Consider the following 22,037-nt stretch of genomic DNA (forward strand, 5'->3'; position numbering starts at 1 on the left):
TTCGAGTGTCAAACCCTTTGGGTCAATACGTGCTCATTGATAAAGTGTGCAAGAGATGCCCCCTAATAATTCGAGAATCCTGTTTTCCGGCCGATCTGATGCTTCTACCATTTAATGAATTCGATGTTATTCTTGGTATGGATTGGTGACCGTACATGATGCAATGGTGGATCGCAAAAGGAAAACCATTGATTTGAGGAGTGCAAATAATGAGGTAGTCCGAGTCGAGTCTACTGATTTAAAAGGAGCGCCAGTGATAATATCTTCTATGACCGCTCGGAGGTATGTGAAAAAGGGGTGTGAAACATACCTTGCGTATGTGTTTGAAAGTAAAGAGACGGAAAGGAAACTCGAATCGGTACCAGTGGTTTGTGAGTATTCAGATGTTTTTCCTAAGGAGTTACCGGGATTGCCACCGGTTCGAGAAGTGGAATTCGGCATCGAAGTTGTACCGGGTACTACGCTGATTTCAATAGCCCGTATCGTATGGCATTAACGAATTAAAGGAATTGAAGGTTCAATTGCAAGAATTGACGGATAGAGGTTTCGCTCGACCGAGTTTTTCTCCATGGGCGCTTTGTATTGTTTGTGAAAAGAAGGACGGAACCATGAGGTTGTGCATCGACTATCGTCAACTCAATAAAGTGACAATAAAAATAAATATCCATTGCCACGAATTGACGATTTGTTTGATCAATTAAAGGGAGCCTCAGTGTTTTCAAAGATAGATTTGAGGTCGGGGTACTATCAGTTGAGGGTCCGAGAATCGGACATACCCAAAACCGCTTTTAGAACGAGGTACGAACACTACGAATTCTTGGTGATGCCGTTTGGGCTTACTAATGCCCCTGCGGTATATATGGATTTAATGAATAGAATTTTCAGGCCATACTTGGATCGGTTCGTAGTTGTATTTATCGATGACATTTTGGTCTATTCGAGAGATGAAACCGAACATGCTGAGCACCTAAGGCTAATGTTGCAAATTTTACGAGATAAGCAGTTATACGCAAAGTTCAGTAAATGTGAATTTTGGTTGAAAGAGGTTAGCTTTTTGGGGCACGTGGTGTCCGCATCGGGTGTCAAGGTGGACCTGAACAAAATTTCGGCCATAGTCGATTGGAAACCTCCAAGGAATGTTACCGAGGTTAGGAGCTTTTTGGGGCTTGCCGGATACTATCGACGATTTGTGAAAGGTTTTTCGATAATAGTTGCACCGATGACAAAACTACTTCAAAAAGATGTTAAGTTCGAGTGGTCGGAACGCTGTCAAGAAAGTTTCGATCGACTAAAACTGTTTAACCGAGGCCCCAGATTAGTACAACCGAGTCCCAGAAAGAGTTTGTCATATACAGTGACGCATCCTTGCTTGGGTTAGGTTGTGTGTTGATGCAAGAAGGTCGAGTTGTGGCTTACGCGTCGAGACAACTAAAGCCGCATGAGAGAAACTATCCGACCCATGACCTTGAACTAGCGACCATAGTGTTCACCTTGAAGATATGGCGGCATTACTTGTTTGGAGAAAGGTGTCACATTTATTCGGACCACAAGAGTCTAAAATATTTGATGACTCAGAGAGATTTAAACCTGCGACAAAGACGTTGACTTGAGTTGTTGAAAGACTATGAACTCATCATTGATTATCACCGGGAAAGGCCAACGTGGTGGCCGATGCTTTAAGTCGTAAGGCACCGGGTTGCTTTGAGAGCGATGGATGCTCATCTATCCGTTTCACCCGATGAGGTGCTAGTAGTCGAATTAGAGACCAAACCATTATTGATTCATCAAGTACTTGAATCTCGGAAGGTCGACGCCGAATTGGTCGCTAAGCGAGCGAATGTGTTTCAATAAGGAATCGAATTTCAGATTGACGACCATGATTGCTTGACATTCAAGGGTCGATTATGTATTCCAAGGAATTCGGAACTTGTTTCGATGATTTTGAACGAGGCTCACAGTAGTCGAATGTCAATCCACCCGGGTAGTACTAAAATGTACAATGGTGGCCCGGTATGAAACGAGACATTTCTGAATTTGTTTCAAGGTGTCTGATATGTCAACAAGTGAAAGCGGAACATCAAGTGCCATCGGGATTACTTCAGCCGATCACGATACCCGAGTGGAAATGGGATCGAGTCACCATGGACTTTGTATCCGGACTGCCATTGTCAGCGAGTAAGAAGGATGCGATCTGGGTCATTGTTGATAGACCGACCAAGTCCGCTCATTTTATTCCTGTCCACACGGATTTTTCGCTGATAAATTGGCGTAATTATCGTCTCCCAAATTATTCGATCGCATGGGTGCCTATTTCTATCGTGGTCGGATAGAGACCCAAGATTTACATCGCGATTTTGGAAGAAATTGCAAGAGGCTTTGGGTACCAAGCTGCATTTTAGCATCTTTCACCCCCAAACCGATGGTCAATCCGAACGGATAATTCAAATACTCGAGGATATGTTGAGATGTTGCATCCTTGAGTTTAGTGGTGCATGGGAACGGTATTTACCTTTGGTTGAATTCGCACAACAATAGCTTTCAATCAAGTATCAAGATGGCGCCTTACGAGGCTTTATACGATCGTAAATGCCGTACCCCATTATTCTGGTGAACTTAGTGAAGGAAAAATCTTGAGGTTGATTTGGTTAAGGATGCCGAGCAAAAGTTCGAGTAATTCGTGAAAGTTTGAAAGTCGCCGGATCACCAAAAGTCGTGCGGATTTGAAAAGAAAAGATATTGAATATCGGGTTGGAGACAAGGTATTTCTCAAAGTCTCACCACGAAGAAAGTGCTTAGATTTGGCCGTAAGGGCAAATTGAGTCCGAGGTTCATCGGTCCGTATGAAGTATCTGAACGAGTTGGGCGATGGCGTCGATTAATTTTACCCCGAGCTCGAAAAGATTCACAACGTTTTCCATGTTTCGATGCTTCGACGATATAGGTCGATCCATCGCACCTAATCGCCTGTCCGAGATTGAGATTCAGCCTAATTTGAGCTATGAAGAGGAACCGGTTCGCATTATGATGCGTGAAGTAAAAGAGTTGCGCAATAAGAAAATCCCGTTAGTGAAGGTGTTGTGGCATAAACACGGAATTGAAGAAGCCACTTGGGAACTTGAGGACTCTATGAAAGAGCGATACAGAGTAAGATTTTCGGGACGAAAATTTCTTAAGTGGGGAGAGTTGTGACAGCCAAAATTGACCCTAGACGGGATGTGGTTTCGGGACCACAAAACCGAGGCATAAAAATAATTTAAAATTTATTGTGATGCCTATGATATGTATTAAATTGTGTGTGACATTTTGATGATTTGATTTAGTGTTATAAAGGTGAATTTCACTAGAAAGGACTTGTGTGAGAAAATTTAGAAATGTGCTAGGCAAATGCAAAGTGGCCTAATAATGCATGTTGTGAAAATGAGGATTTGCATGTCAAATTTCCCTAAAGATAGCCTAGTGGCCGCCATGACAAGGATGATGGGCAAAAGAAAACATGTCATAAACATGTTTTGTTAATGGTTGATGTCAAAATTGATAAAATATTAAGGTTGTAGGACGAGAAACAAAAAAAAAAATGTGTGTGTGTGTGTGGTTGCCCCCCCCCCCTTGCCGTGAATGGAGCAAAGAAAGAAAAAAAAGAGAACTTCATTTCCTTTGGTTCTCTCTTAGCGAATTGAAGAAAGAAAGGGGAGGGAGATTTCGGTCAACTTTAAGCTCAAAACAAGGTTAGTAATTCATGTTAGATTTTGAAATTTCAGCTTAATGTAAGTTGATTACTAAGTTCTTTAACTAGCCCATGTTAAAATTTTGGATTTGGGTGGTGCATGAAGTATTCGCCATGGTAGATAGTGAAGGAGTTGATTATTTTCTTTGTGTTAAATGAGTGATTGTGGATGGGTGAAGTGTGAGCTAGTTAAATATTCATATAGTTAGGTTGGATGATAGGAAGAAAAAATCGGCTTGTGTATGTACACTAAGGCCGAATATGAAGTTGGAGATTTGTGGGAAATGTATGTGTCTTGAAGTGTTGGAATGGAGAGGATGCTTTAATTGTGTTATGAACAATTATGTGTTAGAAATTGTGATTTTGGGTTGACTAGGATTTTCGACCATAGTGGTCATTGAGGATTAAGGTTATGTTTCATGCTAAACTTGATAAATCTTGGTGTATGGGTGTTTGAACTACTAATGATCAAATAGATGCATAAATACAAAGTAAGAAGAATCGGCTATTGTATGTAATACTATTGCCGAATGTGAAAATACTATACTTGAGTAATGAATATGATTGGATTATTGATAGTATGGTAATTGCATAAGGCTATTAGTAGAATAGCTAAGAACGTAAGGTAGTAAGATAAAAATTTTACCATGTCGTTCCGTATGTCATAAGATCATTAAAATGTGGATACCAATATATGTACCAAAGCGGTTGAATGAGCTAATTTATTTGTTTAAGCTCAAGATCCTAAAGGAAAGGCGTCCAACAAGGGAAATCAAGATCATCGAGTAGCCGACTTGGAATTATTTACCGAACACAAGGTAAGTCATTAAGCACGTATTTGATATTGCTTAAATGATTGTAAAATTTATGCAATTGTGTTTAATGGGATGATATATATATTTACAAATGAAAATGTATGTGTATGGAATGATGACATTTGTTGAATGTAAAAGAAATAGTGAAATGTGTAGAAAGTTGCTTTCGGCACTAAGTGTGCTGCAATACTGAGTGTACGGTGACGAGATTGGCACTAAGTATGCATGCTGGAAAAATATGGCACTGAGTGTGCATGCTGGAAATATATGGCACTAAGTGTGCATGCTGGAAATATATGGCACTAAGTGTGCGAGCTCGAAGGGTATGGCACTGTGTGTGCGGGCTTAAATCGCATGGCACTAAGTGTGCGAAATCGAGTATTAAGCACTGTGTGCGCATACTATATATATATATATATATTTCAGATCGAACAATTATATGGAGGGTGTGTCTCCATCGAGTTGAGTATGGACAGCAGATCGGGTAAGTACCTTGAGCTCATGACGAATAGGCAATACGTTCTTGCTCGGGGTTGAGCGTGGTAAGCTTTAAATCTATGTGATGATTGCAATTGTATGATTGTGGTGTGAATGAGTTGGTGTGTAAAAATGCCTCAATTATCTTATTGTATAGAATATGAAATGTGGATGTATGACTTGGAATGAGATTGAATCAAAAGGTCCGAGGAATTATGGTATAGTTCCGATATGGATGAAGTACCTAGCCTCGTTTACTGTTTCATGTTGTGAAAATTTTACTAATGGATGGTTGATGAATGCTTATGACTTACTGAGTTATAAACTCACTCGATGTTTTCTTGTCACCCATTTTAGGTCTCTTGGACTCGTATTGTCGCGTGCTCGGAACCGTCGTTGAAGTCATCACACCGGCTGGAAACCTTTTGGTATTGTCTTCGTAGTTGAACTAGGAGAACAATTGGCATGTATAGGCTATTATGTTTTGTTGAATTATGGGTTGTAAACTTTAAGCCATGTGAAAATGGCCTATGTGGTCGTTGAGTGGGATGCTAGAACCTATAGCCACGAGTCTTAGAAACTTTAATTTTGATAAGGTGGCCATAATTTGTGTCATGTATGATGGATGATTAGTAAGGTCAAGGAAAGATTCATGAAATTGGCATAGTCTCTGCAGTAACTGTTGCGGACAGCAGCAGTGATATGAGATTGAAAAATCAATAAAAATAGTAGAAGTAGAATTAAATAGTGAATAAATTATGAAATTGAACCTTGATGAATCTATTTTCATATGGACGAAACGAAACGACCATATGAGCAGTATACTGAGAGATATTAAAGTTCTCGTGAGACAGGGCCAGAACGGTTTCTGGATCCCCTGTCTCGACTTTGAAAATTTACTATAAATTATCCAGAAAGAATTAGAAGTCATGCCTTATATGTGCAGATTCCATTTTGAGTCTAGTTTCATTAGAAATAAACGGAACCAGTATTAAAGCCCTGTACAGAGAGATATTCATGTGGTAACGAGCGAAGGTCAGTGTAGTCGACCCTGTAACATGGGTGACTTTAACTAATAAACTGTACCAATTGGCCCGACCAAAATTCTAGAAATAAATCCATGGATGGATATATGAGTATAGTTTCAGGAAAATTTACAGAATTGGTTTTCGAGTTCTGGAACTCGAGATATGATTTTAAGGTAACAGTGACGCAGTTAGCTAGCCTGCCTGAAACAAAATTTCATAATTTCCAAGAGGGAAATAAGGAAGTAAGCCCAAGAACACCTCGTGGTCGAATCCGTGACGGTCACGGGTTTGGGGTGTTACATTTAATTGGTATCGAGCTATGGTTTAGTCGGTTCTAGGACTACCATAGCGCGTGTGAGTCTAGCTATACATGCCAAATTGTTAGTGCTTAATAATGTGATGACTTCGACGGTTGAAATTTTTGTTTTGATTAGCAATGGAACCCGGGTAGAGAGACCCTTGGCGGATGACGTTGAAAGTGTAGCGGCTGCTCCGCGCAAGGGACACCGCCTGTTGAGCCTCAGTCATCCGCGAATAATCAAAATGAAGGGCTAAACAAGCCTTCTTCACCATGATGAATGAGTGGGTCGCGAATATGCCCGAACCAATCCTACTGTCCAACCATTCCGAATTTAAATACTCCACCCAAGAGCCTGCAATGCCTCCGATTCGATCCCGTGAGGCTGAGTAAACCACCGTGGACTTGATTAGGAAGCGTGGGGACGAGGAGTTCAAGGCCATAGTTACCGATGATGCCGAAAAGGCCGAGTTCGCTCGATAACACCATTAGAATGTTAGATGAACTGTCATGCACACTCGATGAATGTCTTAAGTGTGCTATATCCTTGTTATGAGACTCGACTTACTATTGGTGGAGGACTTTAATTTCCATAGTCCCAAATGAACGAGTTACTTGGGATTTCTTTCAATCCGAATTTCGAAAGAAATACATTAGTCAACGGTTCATTGATCAGAAGCGTAAGGAATTCTTGGAACTCAAGCAAGGCCGGATGACCGTATCTGAATACGAACATGAGTTCGTAAGACTTAGTCGGTATACTCGGGAGTGTGTGGCTGATGAGGTTGCGATGTGCAAAAGATTTGAAGAAGGATTGAATGAAGAGTTAAAGTTACTAGTGGGAATTTTGGAGATAAAGGAGTTCGTGACACTAGTCGAACGAGCCTGCAAGGCGTAAGAACTTGGGAAGGAGAAGAAGAAGGCTGAATTTGAAGCAAGAGATTACCGTAAAAGATCGACGAGTAAAGCTCCGTTCTCGGCTGTAAAGAGGTTCAGGGAGGACACCAGTAAGTCGAGGACGACTGCGGGAATTTCCATTAGAGCCCGACCATTGACGGACTCCCGAGCTACTTTGGTAGCTAGTGTGGGCAATAATCGTCAAGAGAGACCTGAATGCCCCCAATGTGGAAGATGACACCTAGGTGAATGTTGGGGTAAGTCTGTTAATAGGGCCTGTTATGGATGCGGTTCGAAGGACCACTTCATTAGAGATTGCACGGAGCTAGATGAGAGGAATAAGATGCAAGGTGCAAGACCTAGTGGAACGACGGCTGGAGGTAGGCCCCCGAGAATCTCTGGAGGTAGGGGTGGTAATCAGAGAGGAGCCTCTAATACGGCTGTCCGATCCGAGACCCGTGCTCCTGCTAGAGCATATGCCATCCGCGCACGAGAGGAGGCATCCTCTCCTGACGTTATCACTGGTACTTTTACTCTCTTTGATACTAGTGTGATTGCATTGATTGACCCGCTCTACTCACTCATATGTATGTGAAACCTTAGCATCCAAGAAGACTCTACCGTTGAGTCTCTGAGTTCGTAATTCAGTGTCAAACCCTTTGGGTCAATACGTGCTCGTTGATAAAGTGTGCAAGAGATGCCCCTAATAATTCGAGAATCTGTTTTCCTACCGATCCGATGCTTCTACCATTTAATGAATTCGATGTTATTCTTGGTATGGATTGGTGACCGTACATGATGCAAGTTGGTGGACTGCAAAAGGAAAACCATTGATTTGAGGAGTGCAAATAATGAGGTAGTCCGAGTCGAGTCTCATCGATTTAAAAGGAGCGCCAATGATAATATCTTCTATGACCGCTCGGAGGTATGTGAAAAGGGTGTGAAACATACCTTGCGTATGTGTTTGAAAGTAAAGAGACGGAAAGGAAACTCGAATCGGTACCAGTGGTTTGTGAGTATTCGATGTTTTTCCTAAGGAGTTACCGGATTGCCACCGGTTCGAGAAGTGGAATTCGCATCGAAGTTGTACCGGTACTACGCTGATTTCAATAGCCCCGTGTCGTATGGCATTAACGGAATTAAAGGAATTGAAGGTTCAATTGCAAGAATTGACGGATAGAGGTTTCGCTCGACGAAGTTTTTCTCCATGGGGCGACTTTGTATTGTTTGTGAAAAAGAAGGACGGAACCATGAGGTTGTGCATCGACTATCGTCAACTCAATAAAGTGACAATAAAAAATAAATATCCATTGCCACGAATTGACGATTTGTTTGATCAATTAAAGGGAGCCTCAGTGTTTTCAAAGATAGATTTGAGGTCGGGGTACTATCAGTTGAGGGTCCGAGAATCGGACATACCCAAAACCGCTTTTAGAACGAGGTACGAACACTACGAATTCTTGGTGATGCCGTTTGGGCTTACTAATGCCCCTGCGGTATATATGGATTTAATGAATAGAATTTTCAGGCCATACTTGGATCGGTTCGTAGTTGTATTTATCGATGACATTTTGGTCTATTCGAGAGATGAAACCGAACATGCTGAGCACCTAAGGCTAATGTTGCAAATTTTACGAGATAAGCAGTTATACGCAAAGTTCAGTAAATGTGAATTTTGGTTGAAAGAGGTTAGCTTTTGGGGCACGTGGTGTCCGTGATCGGTGTCAAGGTGGACTGAACAAAATTTCGCCATAGTCGATTGGAAACCTCCAAGGAATGTTACCGAGGTTAGGAGCTTTTGGGGCTTGCGGATACTATCGACGATTTGTGAAAGGTTTTTCGATAATAGTTGCACCGATGACAAAACTACTTCAAAAGATGTTAAGTTCGAGTGGTCGGAACGTCACAAGAAAGTTTCGATCGACTAAAACTGTTTAACCGAGGCCCCAGTACTAGTACAACCGAGTCCGGTAAAGAGTTTGTCATATCTGATGGCGCATCCTTGCTTGGGTTAGGTTGTGTGTTGATGCAAGAAGGTCGAGTTGTGGCTTACGCGTCGAGACAACTAAAGCCGCATGAGAGAAACTATCCGACCCATGACCTTGAACTAGCAGCCATAGTGTTCACCTTGAAGATATGGCGGCATTACTTGTTTGGAGAAAGGTGTCACATTTATTCGGACCACAAGAGTCTAAAATATTTGATGACTCAGAGAGATTTAAACCTGCGACAAAGACGTTGACTTGAGTTGTTGAAAGACTATGAACTCATCATTGATTATCACCCGGGAAAGGCCAACGTGGTGGCCGATGCTTTAAGTCGTAAGGCACTGGTTGCTTTGAGAGCGATGGATGCTCATCTATCCGTTTCACCCGATGAGGTGCTAGTAGTCGAATTAGAGACCAAACCATTATTGATTCATCAAGTACTTGAATCTCAGAAGGTCGACGCCGAATTGGTCGCTAAGCGAGCCGAATGTGTTTCGAATAAGGAATCGGAATTTCAGATTGACGACCATGATTGCTTGACATTCAAGGGTCGATTATGTATTCCAAGGAATTCGGAACTTGTTTCGATGATTTTGAACGAGGCTCACAGTAGTCGAATGTCAATCCACCCGGATAGTACTAAAATGTACAATGGTGGCCCGGTATGAAACGAGACATTTCTGAATTTGTTTCAAGGTGTCTGATATGTCAACAAGTGAAAGCGGAACATCAAGTGCCATCGGGATTACTTCAGCCGATCACGATACCCGAGTGGAAATGGGATCGAGTCACCATGGACTTTGTATCCGGACTGCCATTGTCAGCGAGTAAGAAGGATGCGATCTGGGTCATTGTTGATAGACTGACCAAGTCTGCTCATTTTATTCCTGTCCACACGGATTTTTCACTTGATAAATTGGCAGAATTATACGTCTCCCAAATTATTCGATTGCATGGGGTGCCTATTTCTATCGTGTCGGATAGAGACCCAAGATTTACATCGCGATTTTGGAAGAAATTGCAAGAGGCTTTGGGTACCAAGCTGCATTTTAGCACTGCTTTTCACCCCCAAACCGATGGTCAATCCGAACGGATAATTCAAATACTCGAGGATATGTTGAGATGTTGCATCCTTGAGTTTAGTGGTGCATGGGAACGGTATTTACCTTTGGTTGAATTCGCTTACAACAATAGCTTTCAATCAAGTATCAAGATGGCGCCTTACGAGGCTTTATACGGTCGTAAATGCCGTACCCCATTATTCTGGACTGAACTTAGTGAAGGAAAAATCTTCGGGGTTGATTTGGTTAAGGATGCCGAGCAAAAAGTTCGAGTAATTCGTGAAAGTTTGAAAGCGCTTCGGATCACCAAAAGTCGTATGCGGATTTGAAAAGAAAAGATATTGAATATCGGGTTGGAGACAAGGTATTTCTCAAAGTCTCACCACGGAAGAAAGTGCTTAGATTTGGCCGTAAGGGCAAATTGAGTCCGAGGTTCATCGGTCCGTATGAAGTATCTCGAACGAGTTGGGCGATGAGCGTCGATTAATTTTACCCCGAGCTCGAAAAGATTCACAACGTTTTCCATGTTTCGATGCTTGACGATATAGGTCGATCCATCGCACCTAATCGCCTGTCCCGAGATTGAGATTCAGCCTAATTTGAGCTATGAAGAGGAACCGGTTCGCATTATGATGCGTGAAGTAAAAGAGTTGCGCAATAAGAAAATCCCGTTAGTGAAGGTGTTGTGGCATAAACACGAATTGAAGAAGCCACTTGGGAACTTGAGGACTCTATGAAAGAGCGATACTCGAGTAAGATTTTCGGGACGAAAATTTCTTAAGTGGGGAGAGTTGTGACACCCAAAATTGACCCTAGACGGGATGTGGTTTCGGGACCACAAAACCGAGGCATAAAAATAATTTAAAATTTATTGTGATGCCTATGATATGTATTAAATTGTGTGTGACATTTTGATGATTTGATTTAGTGTTATAAAGGTGAATTTCACTAGAAAGGACTTGTGTGAGAAAATTTAGAAATGTGCTAGGCAAATGCAAAGTGGCCTAATAATGCATGTTGTGAAAATGAGGATTTGCATGTCAAATTTCCCTAAAGATAGCCTAGTGGCCGCCATGACAAGGATGATGGGCAAAAGAAAACATGTCATAAACATGTTTTGTTAATGGTTGATGTCAAAATTGATAAAATATTAAGGTTGTAGGACGAGAAACAAAAAAAATGTGTGTGTGTGTGTGTTGCCCCCCTTGCCGTGAATGGAGCAAAGAAAGAAAAAAGAGAACTTCATTTCCTTTGGTTCTCTCTTAGCGAATTGAAGAAAGAAAGGGGAGGGAGATTTGGTCAACTTTAAGCTCAAAACAAGGTTAGTAATTCATGTTAGATTTTGAAATTTCAGCTTAATGTAAGTTGATTACTAAGTTCTTTAACTAGCCCATGTTAAAATTTTGGATTTGGGTGGTGCATGAAGTATTCGCCATGGTAGATAGTGAAGGGAGTTGATTATTTTCTTTGTGTTAAATGAGTGATTGTGGATGGGTGAAGTGTGAGCTAGTTAAATATTCATATAGTTAGGTTGGATGATAGGAAGAAAAAATCGGCTTGTGTATGTACACTAAGGCCGAATATGAAGTTGGAGATTTGTGGGAAATGTATGTGTCTTGAAGTGTTGGAATGGAGAGGATGCTTTAATTGTGTTATGAACAATTATGTGTTAGAAATTGTGATTTTGGGTTGACTAGGATTTTCGGCCATAGTGGTCATTGAGGATTAAGGTTATGTTTCATGCTAAACTTGATAAATCTTGGTGTATGGGTGTTTGAACTACTAATGATCAAATAGATGCATAAATACAAAGTAAGAAGAATCGGCTATTGTATGTAATACTATTGCCGAATGTGAAAATACTATACTTGAGTAATGAATATGATTGGATTATTGATAGTATGGTAATTGCATAAGGCTATTAGCCGAATAGCTAAGAACGTAAGGTAGTAAGATAAAAATTTTACCATGTCGTTCCGTATGTCATAAGATCATTAAAATGTCGATACCAATATATGTACCAAAGCGGTTGAATGAGCTAATTTATTTGTTTAAGCTCAAGATCCTAAAGGAGAGGCGTCCAACAAGGGGAAATCGAAGATCATCGAGTAGCCGACTTGGAATTATTTACCGAACACAAGGTAAGTCATTAAGCACGTATTTGATATTGCTTAAATGATTGTAAAATTTATGCAATTGTGTTTAATGGGATGATATATATATTTACAAATGAAAATGTATGTGTATGGAATGATGACATTTGTTGAATGTAAAAGAAATAGTGAAATGTGTAGAAAGTTGCTTTCGGCACTAAGTGTCGGGCAATCTGAGTGTACGGTGACGAGATTGGCATTAAGTATGCATGCTGGAAAAATATGGCACTGAGTGTGCATGCTGGAAATATATGGCACTAAGTGTGCATGCTGGAAATATATGGCACTAAGTGTGCGAGCTCAAGGGTATGGCACTGTGTGCGGGCTTAAATCGCATGGCACTAAGTGTGCGAAATCGAGTATTAAGCACTTGTGTATGCGTACTCTATATATATATATATATATATTTCAGATCGAACAATTATATGGAGGGTGTGTCTCCATCGAGTTGAGTATGGACAGCAGATCGGGTAAGTACCTTGAGCTCATGACGAATAGGCAATACGTTCTTGCTCGGGGTTGAGCGTGGTAAGCTTTAAATCTATGTGATGATTGCAATTGTATGATTGTGGTGTGAATGAGTTGGTGTGTAAAAATGCCTCAATTATCTTATTGTATAGAATATGAAATGTGGATGTATGACTTGGAATGAGATTGAATCAAAAGGTCCGAGGAATTATGGTATAGTTCCGATATGGATGAAGTACCTAGCCTCGTTCTTCGTTTCATGTTGTGAAAATTTTACTAATGGATGGTTGATGAATGCTTATGACTTCTGAGTTATAAACTCACTCGATGTTTTCTTGTCACCCATTTTAGGTCTCTTGGACTCGTGTTGTCGCGTGCTCGGAACCGTCGTTGAAGTCATCACACCGGCTGGAAACCTTTTGGTATTGTCTTCGTAGTTGAACTAGGAGAACAATTGGCATGTATAGGCTATTATGTTTTGTTGAATTATGGGTTGTAAACTTTAAGCCATGTGAAAATGGCCTATGTGGTCGTTGAGTGGGATGCTAGAACCTATAGCCACGAGTCTTAGAAACTTTAATTTTGATAAGGTGGCCATAATTTGTGTCATGTATGATGGATGATTAGTAAGGTCAAGGAAAGATTCATGAAATTGGCATAGTCTACTGCAGTAACTGTTGCGGACAGCAGCAGTGATATGAGATTGAAAAATCACTAAAAATAGTATAAGTAGAATTAAATAGTGAATAAATTATGAAATTTAACCTTGATAAATCTATTTTCATATGGACGAAACGAAACGACCATATGAGCAGTATACTGAGAGATATTAAAGTTCTCGTGAGACAGGGCCAGAACGGTTTCTGGATCCCCTATCTCGACTTTGAAAATTTACTATAAATTATCCAGAAATAATTAGAAGTCATGCCTTATATGTGCAGATTCCATTTTGAGTCTAGTTTCATTAGAAATAAACGGTACCAGTATTAAAGCCCTGTACAGAGAGATATTCAAGTGGTAACGCGCAAAGGTCAGTGTAGTCAACCCCTGTAACATGGGTGACTTTAACTAATAAACTGTACCAATTGGCCTGACCAAAAATTCTAGAAATAAATCCATGGATGGATATATGAGTACAGTTTCAGGGAAAATTTACAGAATTGGTTTTCGAGTTCTGGAACTCGAGATATGATTTTTAAGGTAACAGTGACGCAGTTAGCTAGCCTGCCTGAAACAAAAATTTCATAATTTCCAAGAGGGAAATAAGGGAAGTAAGCCCGGTAACACCTCGTGGTCGAATCCGGTGACGGTCACGGGTTTGGGGTGTTACAAAATTCATCAAGCTTCATACACATATTATCAACTACCACATAGGTATCTTACGTACCTATATTTTCCCGTATTTATTTATTTCATTCTCACCTCTTTATTCAATACGTTAAATCATTCGGAAATCTTTCAATGCTCAAAGAACTCGCACACTTAGTGCATAAATGATTAGTTGAAGCTATAACGATATCGTACACTTAGCTTAGTGCTATCATATTAAACTGAAGCTATCTCGATATTGCACACTTAGTGCTATTCCAATTCGCACACTAAGTGCTGTATATAGCTGAAGCTATCTCGAAACTAACACTAAGTGTCAAATATAGTAGATTGGTCGTCGTACACAGTCGTAGTCACATATATACAATTAAATCATTAAAAACATAATTGTAACAATGTTTATCATGTACGAACTTACCTCAGACGTAAAAACGACAAAACTAGTTGATTAGTCCAGTACTTTGTCTTTACCTTGATCTAGGTCTGGGTTCCTCTTTTCTTTATCTAAATGTATTCAAAATGAACTTATTAAATCAAATATTATTTCAATTTCGTCCACAATTAGATTTTTACACTTTAGTCATAAACTTTCACATTTCTTACAATTTAGTCCCTATTTCATAAATATACAAAATTCACACAATTCAATTTAAACACATGCTAGCTGAATTTCATAGAGACCTCTAGCAGCCCTAAACTTTCATTTATTCACACATTTAACCCCACATTTTTACATTTTCACAAATTAACCCCTTTTATGCAATTTCACCAAAAATCACTTTACAAAACATGATAATCTATCAAAAAATACTCATTTTCCATCATGAAACATTCAATAACTCAAACATTCATCAATGGAAACTTTCAAAATCTTCAAGAGTTTCAAAAATTTAAGCATGGGCTAGCTAGAACACGAAGCAACGATCACAAAAATGTAAAAATCATTAAAAACCGATCAAAGATCTTACCTTAATCAAGGATTAAAGGTGCTGAACATGTGAGCCCTAAATGGAGTATTCTCCTCTTCAATTCCGATTGAGAAATAAACAAAGATGAACATGCTTTCATTTTTTATTTTAATTAATATACATTATTTAACTAAATTACCAAATTAACCTTATTTAAAACCATTTAAAAACATTCATTTAATGGCCATTTATGTTCATTCCCACTATCCATGGTCTAATTACAACATAAGGACCCTTCATTTAATAAGCCATAGCAATTTAGCACGTTTAACTATTAGAATGCAACTTTTGCATTTTACGCGATTTAGTCTTTTTCTCAAATTGAGCTATTAAATGATAACATTAGCTCACGAAATTTTCACACATATATATTCACATGCTGTAAACACCAAAAATAATATTAAAATAATTTTACAACCTCGAAATTGTGGTTCAAAAACCACTGTTCTGATTTAGCTAAAACTGGGCTGTTACAACTCTCCCCCCTTAGGGATTTTCGTCCCAAAAAATCTTACCAGTGAATTGGTTTGGATATTGCTTTCTTATAGCATCCTCGGGTTCCCCCGTAGCTTCTTCTGCCCCATGTCGATGCCATAACACTCTTACTAATGCTATTCTTTTATTTCTCAGCTCTTTGATCTTACGAGCAAGAATTCGGATCAGTTTTTCACTATACGATAAATCTGGTTGAATCTCAACTTCTATCAGAGAAATAATATGTGAAGGATCAGATCTGTATCATCGAAGCATCGATACATGAAATACATAGTGAATCTTTTCTAACTCAGATGGCAATGCTAGCCGATAAGCAACTGGTCCAACTCGCTCGATAATCTCATACGGCCTGATGAATCTTGGACTCAATTTGCCTTTACAACCGAATCGAAGTATTTTCTTCCACAGAGATACTTTTAGAAACACTCTATCCCCTATCTGAAACTCAATATCTTTCTATTTCAAGTCTGCGTATGATTTCTAACGATCTGGTGCTACTTTCAAACTATCGCGGATCACTTTCACTCTCTCTTTTGTTTCTCTAATCAGATCAACCCCGTGAATTTTATTCTCACTTAGCTCAGTCCAATACAATAGTGTTCGACATTTACGACCATATAAAGCTTAGTAAGTGCCATTTTAATGCTCGATTGAAAACTATTATTATACAAAAATTCAATCAATGGCAAATACTTTTCCCACGTACCTTCAAACTCAAGAATACAACAACGTAACATATCCTAGAGTATCAGAATAACTCACTCAGATTGACCATCAATTTGTGGGTGAAACGCTGTACTGAAATGTAATTTCGTACCCAGTGCATCTTACAATTTCTTCCAAAACCTCGATGTGAATCTCAGATCTCTATCTGAAACAATAGAAATAAGTACTCCACGTAATCTCACAACCTCGGAGATGTACAACTCAGCAAGCTTGTCAAGCGAATAATCTGTACGCACAGGAATGAAATGACCTGATTTTTTCAGCCGGTCAACAACAAACCAAATTGCATCTTTCTTCTCGGAGATAGGGGCAAACTCGAAACAAAATCCATAGTCACTCTATCCCATTTCCACTCGGGAATCATAACCGGTTGTAATAAACCAAACGGTACCTGATGCTCAGCTTTAACTTGCTGACAAATCAAACATTTAGAAATGAACTTTGAGATATCTTGTTTCATGCCATGCCACCAATAGAGCTATTTCAAGTCATTATACATTTCGTACTTCACGGATGAACAGATAAATGACTACTATGTGCTTCGTTCAAAATCATCCAAATTAACTCGAAATTCCTCAGAATACATATTCGACCTCTAAATCTTAAACAATCATCAAAATCAACTTGAAACTTTGAATCAGGGTTAGAATCACATTGAGCTCTTTTAGCTAACATTTTATTATCAGCCTTCTGAGCTTTATAAATCTGCTGTACAAACAATGGTTTCGCTTTCAACTCAGCTACTATCGAGCCATCATCAGAAAGAGCCAATTGATTATTCATTACACATAAAGTAAACAAAGATTTCTGACTTAATGCATCAGCAACAACATTTTCTTTTCCCGGATGGTAGTCATCACTAGCTCGTAATCATTTAGAAATTCTAGCCATCTCTACTGTCGTAAATTCAAATCTTTCTGAGTCATCAGATATTTTAAACTCCTGTGATCTGAATAAACAAAACATTTTTCACTGAACAAATAATAATGTCAGATCTTCAATGCAAATACAATGGCTGCTAACTCTAAATCATGAGTTGGGTAATTCTTTTCATGCGGCTTCAACTGTCTCGAGGCATAAGCTATGACTTTGGCTTCTTGCATCAAAACACAACCCTGGCCATTCAACGATGCATCAATATAGATCACAAATTCTCTACCCGATTCTAGCTGTACTAACACTAGAGCTTCAGTCAAAAGAACCTTCAGCTGATCAAAACTTTTCTAACATTTCTCAGACCATTCAAGCTTTACATCTTTCTGAAGCAATCTCATTAATGGAGTTGCAATCATCGAAAAGCCTTTCACAAATCCTCTATAATAGCCAACTAGTTCCAAAAAATCGCGGACTTCAAACACATTTTTCGGAGGCTTCCAATCCTTTATTGCAGAAATCTTGCTCGGATCGACTCGAATACCCGATGCTGATACAATATGCCCCAAAAAACCAACTTCACGCAACCAGAATTCATATTTGCTAAACTTTGCAAATAACTGCTTATCATGCAGAGTTTGCAATACAACTCTAAAATGCTCGGCATGCTCAGTTTCATCTCTCGAATATATCAATATATCATCAATGAACACAACAATAAATCGATCTAGGTACGGTCTGAAAATCTGGTTTATTAAGTCCATAAAGATAACAGGTGCATTCGTTAATTCGAAAGGCATTACTAAAAATTCATAGGGACCACACCTTGTTTTGAATGCAATCTTTGGCACATCTGAGTCTCTAACCCGTAACTGATAATAGCCCGATCTCAAATCTATCTTTGAAAACACTGTAGCCCCTTTTAACTGATCAAACAAATCATCTATTCTGGGCAGAGGATATTTATTCTTGATCGTCACTTTGTTAAACTATCGGTAGTCTATACACATTCTCATCGTGCCATCTTTCTTTTTCACAAACAACACAGGAGCACCCCAGGGCGAGAAAATCGGTCGTGCAAATCCTCTCTCGGTTAATTCTTGCAAATGAGCTTTTAATTCTTTTAACTCTATTGGTGCTATTCTGTACGGAGCTATCGATATCGGCATTGTACCCGGCATTAACTCAATACTAAACTCAACCTCTTGTATCGGTGGTAAACCCGATAACTCTTCAGGAAACACATCTGGATACTCACACACAACTGGAACTGATTCAATCTTCTTTTTAGTCACTTTCGTATCAAGCACATAAGCCAAGTAAGCTTCACAACCCTTTCTCACATACTTCTGAGCCAATATCAATGAAATCACTGCTAGCAAACCATTCAGATCATCTAACTCAATCCGGATAATTTCATTATTCTAACATCTCAAATCAATCATCTTTCATTTGTAATTCACAACAGCATCATACATCGTTTGTAACGCCCCCACGCCTGAAACCATCGCCGGAGTCGAGCTTGAGGAGTTACTGAACATAATTTATCAAATTAAGAACTTCAAATCATTTGTTTCTATATTCACAGCTTTCTAGCTACCCACGTCACAGTTACAAGAAAAATCATATCTCGAGTTACGAAACATGAAATCAAGATCCGTAAATTTTTCCTAAATCTAGACTCATATATCTATTTACTAATTTTTTTTCTAGAATTTTTGGTTGGGCCAATTAGTACAGTTTATTAGTTAAAGTCTCCCCTATTTCAGGGTTCGACTGCTCTGCCCTCTGTGTATTACGAATCAGATATCTCTCTATAAAGAATTTCAATGACTATGAACTTTGTTTCTATTAAAACTAGACTCAATAAGGAATCGGTACATATAAAGAAAAACTTATAATTATTTTTTTAAAATTTATTATGAATTTTTAAAGTTAGAACAGGGGATCCAAAAATCACTCTGGCCCTGTTTCACAAAAGTTTAAATATCTCATAAAATATAATTTAGATGACTGTTTTGTTCAATCTACATGAAAATAGACTCATTAAGATTAAATTTCATAACTTACTCATCATTTAGTTCCATTTATACTATTTTTAGTGATTTTTCAAATTCATGTCATTGCTGCAGCAATATTCTGCTTTAAGGCAAGTTTCATCTTTTCATGAGTTGTTATGAACTAGATAACCTATTAAACTTCCATGATATCAAACATGATCTAAATTTAACCATCACCATGACTTATCAATATCAAACATTTTCTCAACCAATCATGGCTATATCATAAAATTATTTACACAAAATAAGTATATTGCTATACATGCCATACTTAAGTTTTACAAGCCATTTACCCAGATGAAAGTCCTTTGGATAGTGTGATCGAACCTTCGACCCGTCCCGATTCCCGAGCTGGCTTGTTCAAAACTACAGTAAATAAAGAGGAGGGAGTAAGCATAAATGCTTAGTAAGTTCATATGTAAATAACAAGTAACATAACAATACAAATATACCAAACAACTTTAGCATGGTATCACCAAAACATATATCATATTTCTAAACATCATTTATCATCTTACCACCTTATCGTTGTTGTATCTATTATCAACCTAAGGGTTAAGAACATACCTGTCCAAAGTGTCCATTTCACAACACTTACCAAAACGTCGCTTGCATCTTAAGTGTTCTTTTATTTCACTAGAAATTTCACCCGTTGAACACATCGGAATACAACTCGGATACATGGATAATTTGCACATAAGTGCCTCATATGTAATCAAGAAATCATGTAACCCGCCCCTAAGTGAACTCGGACTCAACTCAACGAGCTTGGGCGTTCGCATCCATAAGTGAACTCAGACTCAACTCAACTAGCTAGGATGCCTAGTTACATCTCACGAACTCGGACTCAACTCAACGAGTTCGGACATTCGCATCCATAAGTGAACTCGGACTCAACTCAACGAGTTCGGATGCTCAACCATCCTAGTGACATGTCACTTGTATCCTAATCTATTCCTAAGGTTCAAACGGGCTTTTTCCCTCAATCTCACATTTGTCGTCTTCCATGGAATATCGAAACCGATACTCGGTAGCAATTCATATTTATCAAGTAGTAAACATAATTTTGCATATTACTCAACATTAACCACAAAGCATAATATTTCACGATTAAAAATCAGCGTATCATATAATTAACATCAATAACTTAAAAATAACAATTATGCTACATTATTTACACATGAACTTACCTTGGTACCAAAATATAAAGATTTTGCAATTTAGTCCACCATCTTTTCTTTTCCTCGATCGCGACTTGAATCTCGTTTCTCTTGATCTATAAAATCAAATTAATCTTATTTAATACATACATTCATCAAAACAGCATTTAATACGAACTTTGAAAAAATTACACTTTTGCCCCTAAACTTTTGCATAATTACACTTTTGCCCCTAGGCTCGGGAATTAAACTTTATTCCTTATTCTTATGTTTTATAACATGCTGATCACTTTTCCCTTCTATGGCAACATCAAATTCTCACTCTAACATATACCTGTGACTATTAGGTATTTTTGCCGATTAAGCCCTTTTACTCGTTTTCACTCAAAACCGTGTAGCACAAGTTGTCTAACATAATTTAAAACCCCATATTCTATCATAAAACATCAAAATACACAAATTTCACCTATGGGTATTTTTCCAAATATAAACCCTAGGTTGAATTATTGCTAGCATAAGCTTAATCGAGCTTCCGGGATTCTAAAAACGTAAAGAACATTAAAAACGAGGCTTGGAATCACTTAATATGGAGCTTGTGTAACACCCCAAACCCGAGACCGTTGCCGGTGTCGGACACGAGGGGTTAACAAGCCAAAACCACTTATGGCACCGACCAATTTGACATTCCCAGGCAAGCTGGAAAACTGCGTCGCTGTCGCCTTAAAAAGCATATCTCGAGTTTCACAACTCGGAAACTGATTCCGTAAATTTTACCTGAATTTAGACTCATATATCCATCCATGGATTTATTTCTAGAATTTTTGGTCGGCCCAATTGGTACAGTTTATTAGTTAAAGTCGCCCATGTTACAGGGGTCGACTACACTGACCTTCGCGCGTTACAACTTGAATATCTCTCTGTACAGGGTTTCAATACTGATACCGTTTGTTTCCAATGAAACTAGACTCAAAAAGGAATCTTCAAATATAAGGCATGACTTCTAATTCATTCTGGATAATTTATGGAAAATTTTCAAAGTCGAGACAGGGGACCCAGAAACCGTTCTGGCCCTGTCTCACGAGAACTTTAATATCTCTCGGTATACTGATCATATGATCGTTTAGTTACTTTCATATGAAAATAGACTCGTCAAGATTCGATCACATAATTTATTCACTATTTAACACCATTCCTACAAATTTTGGTGATTTTTCACATCCACGTCACTGCAGCTGGCAGCCTCTGTTTTTAAGGTAGGCTTTACCTATATTGTAGTTCCCATGGACCAACTATAGTCTAGTCATACTTAGGTCCACATATGATCATATTTAGCCATTCCAATGGCTGATCATGTCACCAACTCTCTCATTCCAAACCATAATCACATCATGAAACCAAATATAATTACAAACCACATATGGTCAAATTCCATACTCCACTTTTACGAACCATTTTCGCATGGCCGTACACATATACATCACAAGTACTTAAAATAACCGAGGGTAGTCCTATACATG

The sequence above is a fragment of the Gossypium arboreum genome, chromosome 12 (assembly GCF_025698485.1).
Source record: "Gossypium arboreum isolate Shixiya-1 chromosome 12, ASM2569848v2, whole genome shotgun sequence".
In the NCBI taxonomy this organism is placed as follows: domain Eukaryota; kingdom Viridiplantae; phylum Streptophyta; class Magnoliopsida; order Malvales; family Malvaceae; genus Gossypium; species Gossypium arboreum.